Source organism: Ovis canadensis, chromosome 11, assembly GCF_042477335.2.
Source record: "Ovis canadensis isolate MfBH-ARS-UI-01 breed Bighorn chromosome 11, ARS-UI_OviCan_v2, whole genome shotgun sequence".
In the NCBI taxonomy this organism is placed as follows: Eukaryota; Metazoa; Chordata; class Mammalia; order Artiodactyla; family Bovidae; genus Ovis; species Ovis canadensis.
Genome location: NC_091255.1, coordinates 16,352,973 through 16,373,607, shown reverse-complemented (window position 1 = coordinate 16,373,607; position 20,635 = coordinate 16,352,973). Strand labels below are relative to the sequence as shown.

The window sequence follows — 20,635 nt, the reverse complement described above, 5'->3', positions numbered from 1 at the left end:
AAGCTGCAAAGCCAGGAGTCAAAGCGAGGCAGGCTGACTCCAAAGTCAGATCTCTCTCCAGTAATTTACCTTTCATGTGACTGCCTTTCAGCTACTTCATGTAAGGTTGCTCTGAGCACTGGTATAGAAATAGCTGTCTGAGTCTCTGCTTTCAATCATTTTGAAAGAGGCAAAGTGAAAGTGAAGTCGCTCAGTCATGTCTGACTCTTTGCGACCCGTGGACTGTAGCCCACCAAGCTCCTCCGTCCATGGGATTCTCCAGGCAAGAGTACTGGAGTGGGTTGAAAGAGGCAGGAGAGCTTTTAAAAACAAATCAAAACTTACACTCTTTGTTCCCAACTTTTCTGGCGGTAGGGGTCAAGGACAGAGAGGTAAGCACTATGTCAGAGTGCATGGGTGAGTGAAAATATTTGCAAACCGTATATCTGATTAAGGGGCACGCATCCAGAATATTTGAAGAACTCTCACAACTCAGTAATAAAAGACAAAAGACCCAACTTCCAGATGAAAAAGATGTGAATAGATATTTCTCCAAGAAAAATATACAGATGGCCAGAAAGCACATGAAAAGGTGCTCAAATCATCAGTCACACTTCGCACCCACTGGGATAGCTAGACTCAAAGAGTCCGACAATAATAAGTGTCGTTGAGGACGGTGGAGAAATCAGAACCCTCAGACACTGCTGGTGGGAATGTGAAATGGTGCAGCCCCTTTGAAAACCAGTCTGGCAGTTTCTCAAAACAGTTAAAACATAGAGTTACCGTATGACCCAGCAATTCTACTCCTAGGGAAATACCCAAAATCGAAAACGTGTTCAAACAAAAACATGTACAGGAGTGTTTATAGTAGCGCTATTTACAGTAGCCAGAAGGGGTGGGAACTATCCAAATATTCATCAGCTGATGAAAGGATAAGCAAGATAATCATAATATACATTAGTATAGCAGCTGTATTCATTATTGCCCCAGCTTGGAAGCAATCAAGTTATCCTTCAGTAACTGAGTGGATAAATAAAGTGTGGTGCATCCATTCGGTGGAATATTAGTCAACCATAAAAATGAATGACCTAACAAGTCATGAAAAGACACGTTCCTAAAGGAAAGAGGAACGTGCTGACAAGGTTATGTGCTCTGTAATTCCAGCTATGTGGCACTCTGGAAAAGACAAGACTATGGAGACAGTAAAAAGATCAGTGGTTGCCTGGGGTTAAGGGGAGGGAGGAGTGAATAGGAGGAACGCAGAGCATTTTTAGGGGTGACCTATTCATACGACTATACAAAGAGAAGGTAGATACACGTCGTTATGCATCTGTCAAAGTCGTGATGGTGAGGTGTCAGTACCAGTTCATCGGTTATAGTAAATACATTGAATGAAGTAAATGCATTTATATTTGACAGTGAATGTCAAATCTGGTAGCAGATTTGAGAGTAGAGAAGGTTGTGGGTGCAGGGGAGGGGGCCAGGAGGTATATGGAAGCTATACTTTTTCCTCAGTTTTACTGTGAACCTAAAATGCCTCTAAACAATAAAATCTAAAAATTAATGAAGCGTTGATACATGTTACAGCTTGGATGAACCTTAAAACTGTTATACTAAGTGAAAGAAGCCAGTCACAAAAGACCACATGGTGTTTGATTCCATTTGTAGGAAATGTTCAGACTAGGGACGTCTATAGAGACAGAAAGGAGAGTAGCAGCTGCTTAGGGCCAAGAGATGCAGAGTAGAGGTGGGGAAGAGGGAAGCAATTCTTCATGGGGATGCGTGTCTCTTTGAGGTCAGAAAGATGTCCTAAAGTTGTGGTGATAGCTGCACACACTCGTGAATGAATGAAAACAATTGAATCATGCCCTTTATTTTTATGTCTGATTTTTATCTGGCTGCATCGGGTCTTTGCTGCACAGTCTTTCCCTGTGGCACATGGATGCTAGCTGTGGCGCGCAGGCTGTTTTTAAAAAGAAGAAGGAGGAAGAGGAGTCAGGACTGAAGTCTCCCAGAAGCCCCTCCTAACCACCTCCATCTGCAGCGAAGAGCCAGCCCCCAGCACAGCCCGCCCTACCCCCGGCCTGAGGGATGGGCGAGGAGGGTGAGCTTTCTGCCAGGAGATCTCAGGAGCACAGCGCTGCTCCACTGAGCCGCCTCACGGGGGTCTTCGCCTGGTTGGGCACCTCAGCAAGCCACACCCTCTCCACCGTAACCCTGATGGAGACTGTTACGGATGCGACACGGTGACCTGTGCATTGGATTGGCAAAATGGGCCCACAGGAGACACGAGCAGGCTGAAGGCAGCCAGCCCTGCATCCGTCCCTCGACCTGGGCAACCACAGGCCAAGGCAGGTTCCCGAGGCCCACGGAGCCTGTCACTTGACCTGTAGAGTTTTCTTTAAAACGTTGCTAAAGTTCAGAGCTGAAAAAGACATTGGAAGTTGTCCAGAGAGTGGCTTCTAGACTTTTCTATTTCACAGCCTATATCATCTCCAAATAGCTGGGAGACTGGCCAAGCTGACATTTTTCACATTGCTGGCTGTGTGCTCAGTCGCTTCAGTCGTGTTGGACTCTGTGCAGCCCTATGGACTGTAGCCCACCAGGCTTCTCTGTCCATAACATTCTCCAGACAAAGATATAGGAGTGGGTTGCCATGCCCTCCTCCAGGGGATCTTCCCAACCCAGGGGCTGAACCTGCGTCTCTTATGTCTCCTGAATTGGCAGGCTGGTTCTTTACCACTAGTGTTACCTGGGAAGCCCTTTTATTTTGCGAAATTAAAACAATTTTTTAAAACTAACATCATTATTTGATTTAACAAAAGAACAATTGACAAGATAGAATATCAGAATAAAGAGAAGCCATTTAAATGGAAAAAATGGAGCTTCAGGAAAAACTTGCTACATTTCTCCTTTCCTCTCCCCTCCTCACCCCTAGCTCCTGTAGCAAAAGCTTGCCAAATCCTGGAGCAGGAATGGCTTGGGGGCCCAGGCTTTGGGCATCAGTCCCCATTCAGCTCTTGAATCTTCCTGAAGCCAGCTCTGGAAACGTGTGTCTCCAACAGCTGGAGTTTAGGGTCAGATAGACCTTGGTTCAAATCCTGCCTTGTAATATCCTGGCTATGCACAGACTTCTGCAAGAGTCTTACTTTCTCTGAGCCTCAATTCCCGTATCTTTAAAATAATCCTTGTCTTACAGATTTTTTTTTTTTTTGGTGGAAATTATCACAAAATAAAAGAAAAAAATATGAGAGTCTTTGGCACATAGTAGGCACTACATTGTTACTTCCATGCCATCCTGAGATAATCCATGCCGTTTTCCTGGCATTTGAATCAATGAAAAGTTATTCCCTGAGTAGAGGTAAACCTGCCTTCCTGTAAATCCATGCTGATCTCATCCGTATGCTTTAGGATCACATGAAATAAACCTAATCCTTCTGTCATGTGACAGATCTCAGTTCCTTTTTGATCTTCTGTTCTCCAGATAAGTATCCCATCTCTGTCAATCATTCCTCAGAAAAGTTCTCACTACCCTGCTTGTATTGGTCAGCTATAATAATGCTGTGTAACAAACCTTTCCCAAAACTCAAAGGTCAAACAAACAACTCAATGGCACACGTTTCACTTAGCAGGGTTTGACTCCAGGCTTCAAGGTGTGTCCAGATCTGCTCCAGGTATCTCTCATCTTCCTTGAACTCCCCAAGGCCTGTTCTTTTAATAACAAAGGTAGAAGCGTAAGGAAAGTGAAAGTGACGTCGCTCGTCGTGTCCGACTCTTTGCAACCCCCCAGGCTCCCCCGTCCATGGGATTCTCCAGGCAAGAATACTAAGTGGGTTGCCATTTCCTTCTCCAAGAAGTGTAAGGAACTATACTCATTTGCGCCAGCATATTTCCAGGCTTTGTTGCCCTCCCATATCATTGGCCAAAGAAAGTCAGAAGGTCAAGCCTGAATTCCAGAGGCCATGGCAAATGTATGGATGCAGAATATGGAGGAGAGAGGAAGTGAGACCGATAATTCAGTCTTTCAGCTGTTCCCTTCCCCTTTGTCCTGTTTCCGTTGACTTTGATGTCTTCCCATTAGATGCATTTTTCTATGATCTCACTGGGATGCAAGGAGTGAGAAACTGGGGAGGAAAAATCAAGACCTTGCCTGATCAAGCCCTACCTACCTCTCTGACCTCACCTCCTACCCCTCTCCTTACTGCCTATATATTAGCCGTACAGGGTTCCTTTAATTTTCTTGAAGACAGTAATTTCTTTGCCACCCCAGGGTCTTTGCGTGTGCTATGCTTTTGTGTGGAAAACTCTTCTCCCCCTTAACCTCTTCCTCTGCTCCAAGATAGCTTTCTTCTCATATTTAAAATAGAACTTACCTGTCATGTCCTAAAATCGATGTCTTTCCAATCATTGGATTCAATTAAGCCTCCCTCTTTTGTTCTCTAGGGTCTTGTGTCTCTTCCTCCGGGTACTTTCCCTTCATCTGTATTTATGTGCCTATTTATTTTTGTTTTTCTTCCTCTACTAGACTACAAGTTTCACGAAGGCAAAGGCCAAGTCTGCCTTGCTCACTGCTGCATCCCCAGTGCCCCGCAAAGACCCCAACACACAGCAGATGCCTCCTGCACGTTTACTGGGTGAAGAAATGTAGGATTAAGTGCAAAAGGATAAATGAATGAATGGATTCCATCACTTTCTTTCCACTGCATTCATCCACATCCTCTTGCCCTCTGTTCAATGACAGAAGGCAAAGGGGGAAAGGAAGCATAAAACTGCTCTCAGAACACAGCCCGGCAGAGGCCCCTCATCTTTTCTCAGGTGCACGGCCTTTGTCACCAGTGCTTAACTATTTTTGATGAGGATTTGCTTCCACGACTCATTTTGCTTAGAGACTTGCTCAGAGGAATTCATGCCCTCTGACCGCACGCTCACCATTTAGAGAGGTGACCAGATGCGCGCCAGATGGCTTAGGATCAAAACCATGCCGCCAATCAGTCACCGGGGGACAGACGACAGGGTCCGCACAGGTGGACTGTGGAGAAATGGAGGTCCAGGGAGCTAACTGCTGCTTGCAAGGTGGAGAGGTTTGGTTTTCGATGCTCCGAGTGCCCAGTTCGGTCCCCACTTCAAAATCCTTCTTTGTCCTCCCATGTAAGCTTTTCAATGAGACTTTGCTCTTCACCCCCCCCCCCACACACACACACCCCCCACAAACCCTGAACCAAGAAAAAGGCTTGGTCTTTTCGGTCTGCGGTTTTTTGAAAACATCTACACCTGTTTCATGAAGCCCTCTGTAGCATAGAGAACAAGCACACCGTGGGCCAGAAAGTCAATGTGAGTCCCATCTCTCTGGCCCTTACCATCTGGAGGATGCAGGCAGGTAGGTAAGTTAAAAACCCTCAGTTTCCTCACCTGAAAATGGGCATGGACACCTCTAATTATTGAGCAGTGTTGAGGATTGGTTGAAACAAGATAACATCAAAGTGCTTCCTGAAATGTGAAAGGTGATTCAAAAGTGTGATGTTACTTACCTTCTTCAGTCAACTAGGGCTGTGTCATGGAGAATAAGGGGTTAAAGATTCAGGAACAAAAAACTCCTTCTACAACAGAAGAAAAGAGAATAATGCCCACTTCCAGATGCACTTGAAGGGCAGATTGCCTAGGATGGGATTGCAATCGGGTCTCCAAGTGAGAGAAATGATTGCCATCCTCATCAATATTACTGCCAGCTAAGGCTGTGTGAGGCGCGATCAGGTAATTGAGGTCCCCAATTCAGTTTTCATCCAGACACCAAGATTAATAGGAGTGACTTCTGGGAATTAACTCTTTATAGCTTTCTAATGCACAATGCACTTGGGATTTGACATTAACATTTAGACCCGCACATTTGGAAGGCAAAGATCTGCTGTCTGGTTTAGCTAGCCCAAATGTTGCAAAGGCCAAGGTCACTGCATTTCTGTATAGTTGTCAGTTCTGGTTGACCTGAGGACGTTCACCTACCTGAGCCCCTGGGCAGCCACTTCCAAGAGGTTGTTGTAGGTCAAAAGGACCGCTGGGAGAGAGAGAATGGTGATGACTGGGGGCAATCCAACTTCGATGTCCTAGAAACAACAGCAGACCAATGGCACAGAACCACAACACCTCTAAACCACGCAGCAACACTGCTGGGTCAGGGCCGTGGCACCCACATCATTAACTCAGTAAGTGTTTACTGGACCTTGATCATGCACCCAGTACCATATTACTGGGGAAAAACCTACAGTAGACACAGACAAATCCCTTAGGGGAAAAAACCTTACCCATTTTCATGATGAAAACACCCAACAAACTAGGAGAGGAAGGGAGACTTCCTCACCCTTTGTAAAGCCATCTACAAAAAACTCTCTGCTAGTGCTCGCTTCGGCAGCACATATACTAAAATTGGAACGATACAGAGAAGATTAGCATGGCCCCTGCGCAAGGATGACACGCAAATTCGTGAAGCGTTCCATATTTTTGCACACAAAAATAAACTCAAAATGGATTAAAGATCTAAATGTAAGATCAGAAACTATAAAACTCCTAGAGGAGAACATAGGCAAAACACTCTCAGACATAAATCACAGCAGGATCCTCTATGATCCACCTCCCAGAATACTGGAAATAAAAGCAAAAATAAACAAATGGGATCTAATTAAAATTAAAAGCTTCTGCACAACAAAGGAAAATATAAGCAAGGTGAAAAGACAGCCTTCTGAATGGGAGAAAATAATAGCAAATGAAGCAACTGACAAACAACTAATCTCAAAAATATACAAGCAACTTCTGCAGCTCAACTCCAGAAAAAACTCTCTGCTAATGTCACACTTAGCCTGATGCTTTACCCCTAAGTTCAGGAAGTAGACAGACAAGCTCACTTCCGCCCCCTTCTAATCAACATTGTACTAGAAGTTCTAGCCAGGGCAGTTAGGTAAGGGGGAAAGTGATCCAGGGTGGAAAGGGGAAAGTAAAACTATCTCTATTTATAGATGATCTGATCTTACAAATGGAAACCGCTAAAGAATTCACACACTCCAACACCAAAAACAATTAGAGCTAATAAGCAAGTTCAGCAGCATTGCAGGATCAATACACGCAAATCAGTTGTACTTCTCTACACTAGCAGTGAACAATTCAAAAAGGAAGTTAAGACAATAATTCATTTCACAAAAGCATCAAAGAGAATAAAATAACCAAATAAATCTTTGGTTAGGAATAAATCGAACCAAAGAAGCATATGAGTTGTACTCTGAAAACTACAAAATGTTGTTGAAAAAATTAAATAAAACTTAAATAAATGGAAAGAGATCATGTGTTCATGGATTGGAAGACTTAATGTTAAGATGCAAAATTCTCCAAAATGTTGTACAGCTTCAGTGCAATCTATATAAAAAAATCTAACTGCTTTCTTTGCAGAAATGAATAAGCTTATCCTTAAATTCACGTGAAATTTCAGGGGACCCCATATAGCTTAAACAACCTTGAAAAAGAACAAAAGTGAGGATCTCATACTTTCCAATTTCAAAACTTGCTACAAAGCTACAATAACCCAACACCGTGGTACTGTCAAAAGGATACATACTTGAAGTGAAGTGACGTGAAAATCGTGCAGTCATGTCTGATTCTTTGCGACCGCACGGGCAATATAGTCCATGGAATTCTCCAGGCAGAATACCGGAGTGGGTAGCCAGTCCCTTCTCCAGGGGACCTTCCCAACCCTGGGACTGAACTCAGGTCTACCCACATTGTAGGCAGATTCTTTACCACCTGAGCCACAAGGGAAGCCCAAGAATACTGGAGTGGGTAGCCCATTCCCTCTCCAGTGGATCTTCTCGACCCAGGAATTGAACTGTGGTCTCTTGCATTGCAGGCAGAATCTTTACTAACTGAGTTATCATATATAGGTCAATGGAATAAAACTGAAAACCCAGAAATAAACCCATACATCTATGTGTGACCAATTGTTCTGTGACAAGGAAGCCAAGGCCATTCATTAGTAAAAGAATAGTCTTATCAAGAAATGTTGCTAGGAATGGGATATCCACACGCTTTTGCATGAAGTTGGATGCCTATCTCATGGCATAAACCAAAGTTAATTCAAAATCAGTCCAAGACCTATATATAAGAGCTAAAACTATTGAACTCTTGGAAGAAAACATAAGTATAAATATTTGTGACCTTGGATTAAGCAACAGTTTCTTAAATATAACACCAAGAGCACAAGCCAATAAAAGAAAATACAAAGTAAACTTCATCAAAGTAAAAACTTTTCAAGAAAGACCCAGTGATTTCACTTTGGTGTGGAATCTGAAAAGCAAAATGAACAAACGTAAAGCAGAAACAGGGTTATCGACACAGAGAACAAACTGGTGGTTACCAGAAAGGAAGGACTGGGGGGATACGCGAAAATAGGTGAGGGAGATTAAGGGGTATGAAATTCTAGTTATGAAATAAATGTCACAGCAAAGTAATGTACAACACAGGGATATAGTCAATAATATTTCAGTAACTGTATATGATGACAGATGGTAATTACCCTTATGGTGATCATTTTATAATGTATAAAAAATACCAAATCGCTGTTGTATACCTGAAAATAATATAATACTCTAAGTCAGTTATACTTCAATAAAAAATTTAAACTCATGTATCAGAGAACACTATCAAGAAAATATTGGGTTGGCCAAAAAATTCATTTGGGCTTTTCCATAACAACTTACAGAAAAACCTGAACAAATTTTTTTTGGCCAATCCAATAAAAAGACAACGCACTTCTGTGTGTTCCAGAGGAAAAAATCTGGACTTCCCTGGCGGTCCCAGTGGTTAAAATTTTGCTTCCACTGCAGGGGTACAGATTTCATCCTTGGTCAGGGAATGAAGATCTCTCATGCTGTACAGCCCTCCAAAATTTTTAATTTAAAAAATTTAAAAATTAAGTTTAAATGGAAGAAAATACTTGTAAAGCATACATATGAATAAAAGTCTAGTATCCAGAATATATCAATAGCTCTTATAACTCAACAACAAAAAGACAATCCCATTTTTAAATAACAAAGGCTTTGAAGAGATATTTCTCCAAAGGACATATACAAATGGCCAATAGGTGCATCAAGAGATGCAACGTCATTAGTCACTAGGGAAATCAAAACTATAGTGAGATACCACTGCACCCCCACTGGAATGATTATAAATCATCAAAAAGGCAAACGATATTAAGTGTCGGTGAAGATGTGAAGACATTGCAACCCTCATGATTTGCTGGTGAGAATGTAAAATGTTGCAACCACTGTGGAAAATAATTTGACATTTCCTCAAAAAGTTAAACATAGAATTTCCACATGTCCCAGAAATTATTCTCCCTAAGAACTGAAAACAGATGTCCAAACAAAAATTTGTACGCAAATACTCATAGTGGTGTTATTCACAATGGCTAAGATGGTAACAAGCTCTATGTCCATCACTGATGAATGGATAATCAAAATGTGATATATCTATGCAGTGGAATATTATTCATCCATAAAAAGCAATGAAGTACTGATTCATGCTACGACATGGATGAAACTTGGAAGCTGCTGAGTGAAAGAAGCCAGACCCAAAAATCCACACATTTCAATGCAACGTTCAGAGTAGGAAAATCCATACAGATAGAAAGCAGATTAGTGTGGGTCAGGAGCTGGGAGAAGATGAAATGGGAGTGATGGTTTAAGGAGTGTGGGGTTTCTTTGGCAGGTACTGATTATGTTCTATCATTGGCTGGTGGTGATAGTCGCAAAACATTGATGCTAAAAAAAAAAATCACTGAATTGTACACTTGAAAGTGGTTGAAATGATGACTTCTGCATTATAGTTTAAAAGAAAAATACATGGCAAGTCAAGATGTTTGCTGGTGGACTCAGTTTCACCAAGACTAAAGGTAATCTAACTCTCTGTTCCCTGAATGTACATTTTGAGGCCCCTATTTTTAACCCCGTTATGACTTTGACCACACATGGCTCTCCACAAGATTGTAAACTTTATGAGGGCAGGGTTGGAGCCTGAATCCCAGAAGTCTATCCCAGTACCGACAAAACACTGGAAACAGTGGGGCCTCAAAACCTCAGAGATGCCACAGAGACAGCTGATCTAAGGGGGAAATAGCACAACCTTTGTTCCTGTCCAAATCTACGGTCCCTCGTAGAGTAACGGTATGAGAAGAAAAAGAAACTTCCCCCCAACCCTGCCGCAAACACGTGATAGCACAGAGAAACAATTTGAATTCCCTCCTCTTGCCTTCGTTCAAATTCTAAGGCATCAGGGCTGGAAAAGAAAGCATCTCTTGCAATGGATGCTAAGGTTACCGAAGGGAAATCATGTTGATTATTGAAATGTAAAGATCCATCCACTCAAAGCGCCAGGAGCTATAAAAAGCAGAATGAGCCATCTCCGTGGAAGAATCAGGCAGCCTTTCAGGGGTTATGATGGCAACGCTCGGAATGCTCATTTCAGAGCAAGTAGGAAAAAAGGAAAAGCTGAAACTATACTTCATCACCTGACATTTTCACCGTCCTCTCCGGGCTTGGCCAACCTCCACTCTCAGATGCTTGGACACTCGACTCATCTTCCTCTCGCGCCACAGTGAAGGCATATCTTGGGGTGTGGGCTAGAGTTTCAGCTACATCAAAATCTGCTAGTGGCCCACCCAGGATCTTACCTGGGTTCAGTCTCACAGCCTCTTGCATTTCTCCAACCAGACATGTCCCTAGGTCTCGGCTGAAGCTGACCTCTTTCCCAACACCACCGTTCCGAGTAACTGACCCTTATTGTTCCGTCAAGACTCAGCTAAGACTTCCTCTCCAGAGGGAAGTCCTTTCTGATCCCAGGTTGCATAAGACTACCCTGTTTCCATCCTCACAGCCTCCCGGACCACTCAGCAGAGCCCACCCCTGTTCCCTGCCTTTTCTCACCAGCCTGTGAGTGCTTTGAAGGCAAAGGAGCTCTGAGTTGACTGTCTTTATTTAAATCAATAACCAAGTAAACCCTCTAGGCCATGTTTCCGCCTTCGTGAAATAATGGGGTTGGACAAGATCCTTGATGTGGTCTGAATACAGCCCACAGATTGATTTGGCTGACACAGTATTTATTGTATTTAAGCAAGTCTTTGAAAATTGGGAAAGTTTATATTAAAGTCTTGATCTCTGCCTTATCTTGAAAACTTGAGTGATTTGGCAGCTTTGGGCCTCATTCGTGGATGGAGCGGTCAGATGCCTCTCTAGGTGGGGTGTGTATTGGTCCCTTACTCATCTAGACTTCTGAAGGCCTTGAACTTCAGTCCTGGTCTAGATGTCTTCTGCAGCTCCAAACCTGCGGCTCCACCACTCCCTGTTTCCAATTTCTCTTCTTTTTCCTTCATCCAGTCAGCATCATCACTTTTTTTAATCTTGGTGAGAGCCAGTGAATTGAGACCTCCAACTTGCCTTGTTCTATTTGCTCATCTGTTTACTGTCTTGGTACTTTCAGGCAGTAGTCACAAGCCTCCCTGTTATTTCCTAAAAATTAATCACTAGGTACAAGTTAATAATCCCTGAAAACCATTAATGCCAGTCCTCTGAAAAGCACTATGGCTTTTAGGTTAAAAAGCACCCTCCTCTTTCCCAGCACTGAACTGGGAACGGTAAATGCCAATTTCCAAAGCACATTTCAAAGGTAATCCAACTGAATATGGACTTCTTAAAAGTACCTCAAATTCCTGAGCAAATCCTACCTATATATAACCACTTAAGCAATTTCAAATACATTTCCATTGCATAATTATGCAAGGGCTTTGGTCATAAAACATGCTGCTGCAAACTTGAATGAAATCACCAGAGATTGTTACTCATAAGAAAAATGCCCAGTTGCAAGGATACCTGTCATCAATTCCTCAATGGATTTCCATCTTGTCATTTCCCACCAACTGAGTGGCCCCAATCAGCCCACACTCAGCTCGTTGGAAAGGCTGTACAGAGCGAGCAAGAGCCCTGCCCGGAGAGGAAACTCAATTAGCATCTAGCTGGGCCTAAGCAGATTGGCTCGTAATGCTGGGGATTTTGAGCTTGAAAGCACAAGTCATTATGTTTCTGTATATTAGTGAAAAGGGACCATTCTTTCCTCCAGAAACCTGCTCTTCCTCCTACATTCCCTAGCGACAGGGTTTAGGGCAGTGGTTCTCATCTTTAGCGTACATTAGAAACACTCGGGGCTTTTTTTGAAAAAGCTGAAGTTCAGACACCGCTGATGACCAACTCGGCCAGACTTTCAGAGAGGGAGCCAGCTGACATCAGGATGAGACGCTGATCCGGATCCCAGAGCACGGCCTCGTTACTGGGCTGCTGTTACCGTGGTCCCTGGACCAACTGCCTCAGCATCACTCGGGAACTTGATAGAAATGCAGAACGCTGAACCAGAAACTCTAGTTCTGGGCACAGTCATCTCCAGCAGAACAGGTGTTCCAGGTGATTCTAATATATGCTAAGGTTTGCGGACCACAGGTGTCATGGATTCAGTCAGGTTTGGGTTTTCTCAAGACAACCACTTACTAACTCCGTGACCTGAGGCAAGTGCTTTCCCTAGCTGAGGCTTGGTTTTCACATCTATAAAATGGGTATAATGAGGAATTAAATGGGACAGTGCACAGAGTGCATTTGATATGCTTTCTAATATAGAATCAGCACCCAATTAAATGTCAGCTAATATGATTGCAGCCATGAAATTAAAAGACGCTTACTGCTTGGAAGAAAAGTTATGACCAACCTAGATAGCATATTCAAAAGCAGAGACATTACTTTGCCAACAAAGGTCCGTTTAGTCAAGGCTATGGTTTCTCCAGTGGTCATGTATGGATGTGAGAGTTGGAATGTGAAGAAGGCTGAGTGCTGAAGAATTGATGCTTTTGGACTGTGGTGTTGGAGAAGACTCTTGAGAGTCCCTTGAACCACAAGGAGATCCAACCAATCCATTCTGAAGGAGACCAGCCCTGGGATTTCTTTGGAAGGAATGATGCTGTAGCTGAAACTCCAGTACTCTGGCCACTTCATGCGAAGAGGTAACTCATTGGAAAAGACTCTGTTGCTGGGAGGGATTGGGGGGCAGGAGGAGAAGGGGACGACAGAGGATGAGATGGTTGGATGGCATCACTGACTCGATGGACGTGAGTCTGAGTGAACTCCGGGAGTTGGTGATGGACAGGCAGGCCTGGCGTGCTGCGATTCATGGGGTCCCAAAGAGTCGGACACGACTGAGCGACTGAACTGAACTGAACTGAATATATCCAGGTCTCCAACTTGGAAGTTTCTTTCCCATTTCCCTTCCCCATCACGCCCCCTCCCAACATCAATCCTTAACCAAGTCTAAACATCTTTCACTCATTTTTTATATTTGCTTACTTGGCTGCGTCGGGTCTAAGTCGTCACACAGAGGGTCTTTGCTGCAGCGCGTGGGAGCTTTCCATTGCGATATCTGGGCTTCTCTCTAGTTGTGGTACCCGGGCTCAGTACTGGAGCACTCGGGCTTAGTCGCCCTGAGGCATGTGGGGTTTTGGTCCCGTGGCCAGGGATCGACGCCACGTCCCCTGCACTGGGAGGCAGAGTCTTAGTCCCTGGATCACCAGGAAGTCCTCTGCCATTCACTCTAATACTCCCTCACTCCTCCACTCCTCCACCACTGCCTTTAAGTCCAAGATCTCCTCACCCTGCACTGATGGGAGAAGCAGATTCTGCACAAGGGCTGATGCTAGCAACGAGACGACAAAGGGAGCGAGACAAAGGCGCCTTGTGGACGCCAGAATCACAGTCCCTCCCGAGGAAGAGACTGAGCCAACGCCGGTCTATTCTGTCAGCCCTTTCCTTCTGGAATGTCACGCTGGGGCACAAGTTTGGCCCCGAAATTTTAAGAAAACCCTTACGCCTGCAGACCTGCTGCCCAAGCCGCAGAGTCAGAGCTGGAACTCCCTGAGTTACTTGTTGGGGCCCCAGGCAGTCTTGAGACCTGCTGGAAACGTCTCCTGGCCTCTTCTCAGCAGCTCTCCTGCTCCCCCAGCCAGAAAGTGAGAAAGCCACGCTGAAGACCTAGGCCAAGGAGCCTCATTTCTAAGTGAGTCTCGATTGATTCGTCCACGAATCCCACCTCCAGGTGGGCCCTCGCGCCTCCCCCTTGAAAAGCAAGATTGCCTGTCGGGAAAAACGGCCCCTCACACGTTCTTCTGGGTAACTGTGCAGAAACTGTTTCCCCCGGCAGCAGTCACATGGGTGGAATAAACGAGACAGGGGGGCTGGAGGCCAAGGCTTGGTGACCCAGGGAATGAGGCTTCACCCCAGCCACGTGTGTTGGGACCCCAGGGCCTCCATCCTGTGCCTCAGGCCCACCGGGCACCTTCCCACCCTCGGGCCTCAGGCTGGTCCTTGCCTCTTCCTGGCTCCTGCCCCCCACCATGAGTCCACAGAGCACCCCTCATCTCCTCCACCCTTGGGTTCAAGGATCGCCTCTCACCGAGCTGGCCTTGACCAGCCTGTTCACAGCAGAACAGCCCCCACAAACCATGCACACCCTCTCCATCTGCATGTCCTTCCCTCACTGTGCTCTGCTTTTCGCTGTTAGCTACCGTCTTTGAGCTCAGAGCCTCTCAAGCTTGAGTTACATCAGCATCATCTGAAGGGCTTGTTAGAACACAGGCCATTCCCCCAGAGGGTCTAACAAGCCCTCAAGCAACACTGCTGCTGCCCATCGAGGGACCTGGCTGATGTACCACAGACCCTGCTGGATGCAACCCCATGGCGGGCTGGAGAGGGTGGTCTTGAGAGTTGGACATCCCTGGGTCCAAGTACTAAGTCCGCCGCTTCCCAGCTGTGACCTTGGGCAGATTAGGGACAGTCCTGGGTCTCCTTGACTGTAAACAGGATGGTCAGGACTGGTACCAAACTTGCAGGGCCCAGTGTAAGAAGCACACATGGAAACCACACAGTTCAGTTCAGTTCAGTTGCTCAGTCATGTCTGACTCTGCAACCCCATGAATCGCAGCACGCCAGGCCTCCCTGTCCATCACCAACTCCCGGAGTTTACTCAGACTTGCATCTATCGAGTCCGTGATGCCATCCAGCCATCTCATCCTGGGTCGTCCCCTTCTCCTCTTGCCCGCAATCCCTCCCAGCATCAAAGTCTTTTCCAATGAGTCAACTCTTCGCATGAGGTGGCCAAAGTACTGGAGTTTCAGCTTCAGCATCATTCCTTCTAAAGAAATCCCAGGGCTGATCTCCTTCAGAATGGACGGGTTGGATCTCCTTGCAGTCCAAGGGACTCTCAAGAGTCTTCTCCAACACCACAGTTCAAAAGAATCAATTCTTCGGTGCTCAGCCTTCTTCACAGTCCAACTCTCATATCCATACATGACTACTGGAAAAACCATAGCCTTGACTAGACGGACCTTAGTCGGCAAAGTAATGTCTCTGCTTTTGAATATGCTATCTAGGTTCAGTTCAGTTCAGTTCAGTCGCTCAGTCGTGTCCAACTCTTTGCGACCCCATGAATCACAGCACGCCAGGCCTCTCTGTCCATCACCATCTCCCAGAGTTCACTCAGGCTCATGTCCATCGAGTCCGTGATGCCATCCAGCCATCTCATCCTGGGTCGTCCCCTTCTCCTCCTGCCCCCAATCCCTCCCAGCATCAAAGTATTTTCCAATGAGTCAACTCTTCACATGAGGTGTCCAAAGTAGGTCATAACTTTTCTTCCAAGGAGTAAGCGTCTTTTAATTTCATGGCTGCAGTCACCATCTGCAGTGATTTTGGAGCCCAAAAAAACACACAACACCCTGCTAAAAAACGATGATGGATTTCCAGGTGTTGACAGCAGAGTATTAAACTGAGTGCAGGGCTCCTTCTGAGCCCAGGGCCCCGCATGCCGCCACTGTTTGCATGCCCGAGCTGCTGGGCCTGGGTGTGATAATAAACAGTATCCGGTTTATTAGGCTGCTGTGAAGAGCAGTCAGCATGGGGAAGCACCTTATACAGTTCCTGGTATAGAGTAGATGCTGAAAACACGACTGTCCCTCCTTACGTAACTTTTAAATTTCATTTATCACCTATTTACGGCTGTGTGGAGAGTGGAGACTGCTCTCTCGCTGCAGTGCCGGCTTCTCTCTGCAGGAGGTCCCTTTGCTTCAGAGCACAGGTGCTAGGCGCGCAGACTCAGTAGTGGTGGCCCACAGGCTTGGTTGCCCCAGGGCTTGTGATATCTTCGCGGACCAGGGATCGAACCTGCATTCCTTGCATTGGCAGGTGGATTCTTAACCAGTGGCCCACCCAGGAAGCCCTCCCTCCTAAAATCTTACCTTCCTTTTCCACCATCTGTTACCTCTTGGAGGGAGCTTTCCGGTACATGGCCCCAGTCCTCACCCTCGAGCTTGGTCCTCCTGGGAGCTGGCGGCAAAGCCCTCCCAGCCCAGCATTCAGCTGCCCGCAGCTGCAGATTGCTGGCTCTGCTGCTCCCAGGAGTGAGGGAGCGGACCCCCTTCCAGGGACCCTTTGTTGCCTGGGTAGTCCCAGTGGGGACGTTCTGGGAGGGGCAGGCTGGACCATAGAAGAGAGCAAAGGCCAGCCCATGGCTGGGCCGCTGGCCCCAGAGCTGCTCCCCAGGAATGAGGGCGAGCCGACAGGCGGGCAGGGTGACCGCTTAGCTCCCCCGGGGTTGACGGAAACCCACGCTGGGCTGGTGGCTTGCTCCTCCCACCCATCCGAGGGAAGAAACCGAAGGACACATATCTAGACCTGGAAGCACCCCTTTCTCTAGCTTTACTATGTTAGCTCACCCTGCAGTCTCTCAAATCAGGCCGGGCAGAAAAGACCAGCTCCTCCGTGGGTGCTGAGCTGGGGGGCCTTGTTGAGCAGCAGGGAGAAAGCAAAAACCTGGGCCCCGGGCACCACCTTGACGCCAGTCCTGAGCGCTGTTGGCGCCTCCAACCACCCCACCCCCAACCGACCTAGGCCAAGAGCCAGCTGAGGACCTTGCCCCACTGCAAACAACGACAGGACACCCAGCCTCCTGCAGCGGACACGTGACAGCAGCAAACAGGGTGGGTGGGAGGGGTGGGGGAGGCGGGGCCGTGCAGCTCCTGCTTTAAGTAAAATCTCAACCATAAAAACCTACAGACCCAAAGACAGGGTCACATTTTCCAACAGCCTCATCCTATCATCGCCCACTAAATTTCTTTTTGAAGTCAACTCCCCAGGTAAATAATGTAATTCAGTTCGCAAAACATCCCTTGTGCTTCGTCTTTCAGAAACAGCCACGTCTGTCATGGGAAGTAGTGTACACACACACACATCTGTGTGTCTTGCGCGCACGTGCAGCTCACAGTAAGGGGGCCCGCTGGCCCAGGAACCGCACAGGCTCCCTGCTGCAGGGGAGGCCCTGTGGTGGCCCTCCCTCACTCTGCGACCCCGCACGAGGTCCTTGTCTTTCTGCTGTGCCTTTTTCTCTTTTGTGCCTGGAGGAGTCGTGAAGACGGGTGATAATGAAAATTAACGAGGTGCCTGACACAGGGTAATAGCTAATCAGAGCAAATGGGTAAGGTAGCTAGGATGGCCACACCAAGTAGGAAACGCTCCCGGCATGTGGAAGCTGCCCCCCAGATGTCTGCTGAGAGGAGTCGAGGACCCTGAGTTGCATCCCGTGGGGCTTTGCCTGATCCCACATGGAGAAATGGCAAAGCGGGATTGCCTCCTCTCCCTCCTTCCTCCGGCGGTCTCCTTCTGGGGTTCGTAGCCCTTTCCTGACCTCGCTAACTGGGAGAACACCTCCCTTGGGTGTTCTCACCATCACTTGGATGGCTGGAGGATGAGGAAAGTCTGAAGTACAGCGATGTGATGGTTAATTTTATGAGTCATTTTGCCCGGGCCGAGGGAGGCCCAGGTAACTGTCTGGGGACTTCCCTGGTGGTCTGGTGGTTAAGAATCCTCCTTGCCATGCAGGGGATACAAGTTCAATCCTTGATCCAAGAGGATCGCACAGGCCACAGAGCAACTAAGCCCATGCATCACAACTACTGAGCCACACTCTGGAGCCGCAAGCCGCAACTAGAGAGTCTATGCGCTGAAACGAAAGATCCCCCAAACACAAGGAGGATTCCACACGCCACAGCTAAAACCCTACACAGCCAAGGAAGTAACGCTGTTGTTGTCTTTGTTCAGTCGCTCTTTGAGACTCCATGGACTACAATGCAACTTCGCTCATTGTCCGACTCTTTGCGACCCCATGGACAGCAGCACGCCAGGCTTCCCTGTCCTTCACCATCTCCCAGAGTTTGCTTAAACTCATGTTCGTTGGGTCGATGAGGCCATCCAACCATCTCATCCTCTGTTACCCACCTCTCCTTCTGCCTTCAATCTTTCCCAGAATCAGGGTCTTTTGTCTGTGAGTCAGCTCTTCCCATCAGGTGGCCAAAGTATCAGAGATTCAGCTTCAGCATCGGTCCTTCCAAAGACTATTCAGGATTGATTTCCTTTAGGATTGACTGGTTTGATCTCCTTGCTGTCCAAGGGACACTCAAGAGTCTTCTCTAACACGACAATTCCAAAACATCAATTCTTTGGCACTCCGCCTTATTTATGGACCAAGCCTCACATTCGTACATGACTACTGGAAAAACCGTAGCTTTGACTATATGGACCTTTGTTGGCAAAGTGATGTCTCTGCTTTTTAACATGCTGTCTAGGCTGTTACAGCTTTCCTTCCAAGGACAAGCGTCTTCTAATTTCATGGCTACGGTCACCGTCCAGAGTGATTTTGGAGCCCAAGAAAATAAAATCTGTCACTGTTTCCACTTTTCCTTTTCTGTTTGCCATGGAGTAATGGGCCTGGAAAATCCCATGGACAGAGGAGCCTGGTAGGCTGCAGTCCGTGGGGTCGCTAAGAGTCGGACACGACTGAGCAACTTCACCTTCACTTTTCACTTTCATGCACTGGAGAAGGAAACGGCAACCCACTCCAGTGTTCTTGCCTGGAGAATCCCAGGGACGGGGGAGCCTGGTGGGCTGCCGTCTATGGGGTCCCACAGAGTCGGACATGACTGAAGCGATTTAGCAGCAGCAGCAGCAGCAGCAGCAGCAGCAATGGACCTGGATGACATGATATTAGTATTTTTTAGTGCTGACTTTTAAGCCAGCTTTTTCAGTCTCCTCATTCACCCTCATCGAGAGGCTCTTTAGTTCCTCTTTGCTTTCTGTCATTAAAGTGGTATCATCTGCATATCTGAGGTTGTTGATATTTCTGGTAGTCTTGATTCCAGCTTGTGCTTCATCCAGCCTGGCTTTTAACATGAGGTACTCTGCATATAAGTTAAATAAGCAGGGTGACAATATACAGCCTTGACGTACTCCTTTCCCAATTTTGAACTAGTCATTTGTTCAATGTAAGTTTCCAACTGATGTTTCTTGACCTGCATACAGGTTTCTCAGGAGACAGGAAAGGTGGTCTAATATTCCCATCTCTTTAAGAATTTTCCACAGTTGTTATAATCCACACAAAGACTTCAGCATAGTCAATAAAGCAGAAGTAGATACTTTTGGAATTCCCTTGCTTTTTCTGTGGTCCAACGGAGGTTGGCAATTTGTTCTCTGGTTCCTCTGCCATTTTTAAACTCAGCTTCAGTCAGTTCAGTTCAGTTGCTCAATCATGTCTGACTCTTTGTGACCCCCTGGACTGCAGCACGCCAGGCTTCCCTGTCCATCACCAACTCCCGGAGCTTACTCAAACTCACATCCATTGAGTTGGTGATGCCATCCAGTCATCTCATCCTCTGTCGTCCCCTTCTCCTTCTGTCTTCAATCTTTCCCAGCATCAGGGTCTTTTCCAATGAGTCAGTTCTTTGCATCAGATAGCCAAACTCAGCTTATACCTCTGGAAGTCCTTGGTTCACGGACCGTTGAAATCTAGCTTGAAGGATTTTGAATATGACTGTGCTAGCATGTGAAAAGAGCACACTTATGTGGTAGTTTGAACATTCCTTGACATTGCCTTTCTTTGGGATTGGAATGAACTGACCTTTTCCCGACCTGTGGCCACTGCTGAGTTTTCCAAATTTGCTGGCATGTTGAGTGCAGCACTTTAAGAGCATCATCTTTCAGGACTTGAAATAGCTCAGCTGGAATTCCATCATTTCCACTAGCCTTGTTTGTAGTAATGCTTCCTAAGGCCCACAACTTCACACTCCACGATGTCTGGCTTTAGGTAAGTAACCACATCATTGTGGTTATCCGGGTTATTAAGACCCTTTTTGTACAGTTCTTCTGTGTATTTTTGCCAGCTCTTCTTAATCTCTTCTGCATCTGTTAGGTCCTTGTTATTTCTGTCCGTTACTGTGTCCATCTTTATATGGAAAGTTCCCTTGGTATCTCCAATTTCCTTAAAGACATCTCTGGTCTTTTCCATTCTACTGTTTTCCTCTATTTCTTTGCATTGTTCACTGAAGTCTTTCTTACCTCTCCTTGCTATTCTCTGGAACTCTGAATTCAGTTGGGTGTATCTTTCCCTTTCTCTTTTGCCTTTCACTTTTCATCTTTTCCCAGCTATTTGTAAGGCCTCCACAGACAACTACTTTGCCTTCTTGCATTTCTTTTTCTTGGAGATGGGTTTG

General features: G+C 46.3%; 1 long non-coding RNA gene and 1 other non-coding gene across 2 annotated transcripts; one reads left to right on the top strand and one right to left on the bottom strand.

The window, feature by feature from the left end:
• Positions 1 to 1,836: 1,836 nt before the first annotated feature.
• On the bottom strand, positions 1,837 to 16,974 carry LOC138414614 (uncharacterized). Its single transcript, XR_011246931.1, has 4 exons — positions 16,811 to 16,974; positions 5,977 to 6,077; positions 5,508 to 5,576; positions 1,837 to 1,942 (listed from the first exon to the last, which is right to left on the bottom strand). It is a non-coding gene; the product is annotated as an uncharacterized lncRNA (long non-coding RNA).
• LOC138415622 (U6 spliceosomal RNA) lies at positions 6,367 to 6,473 on the top strand. Its single transcript, XR_011247366.1, has one exon. It is a non-coding gene; the product is annotated as a U6 spliceosomal RNA (small nuclear RNA).
• Positions 16,975 to 20,635: the final 3,661 nt, after the last annotated feature.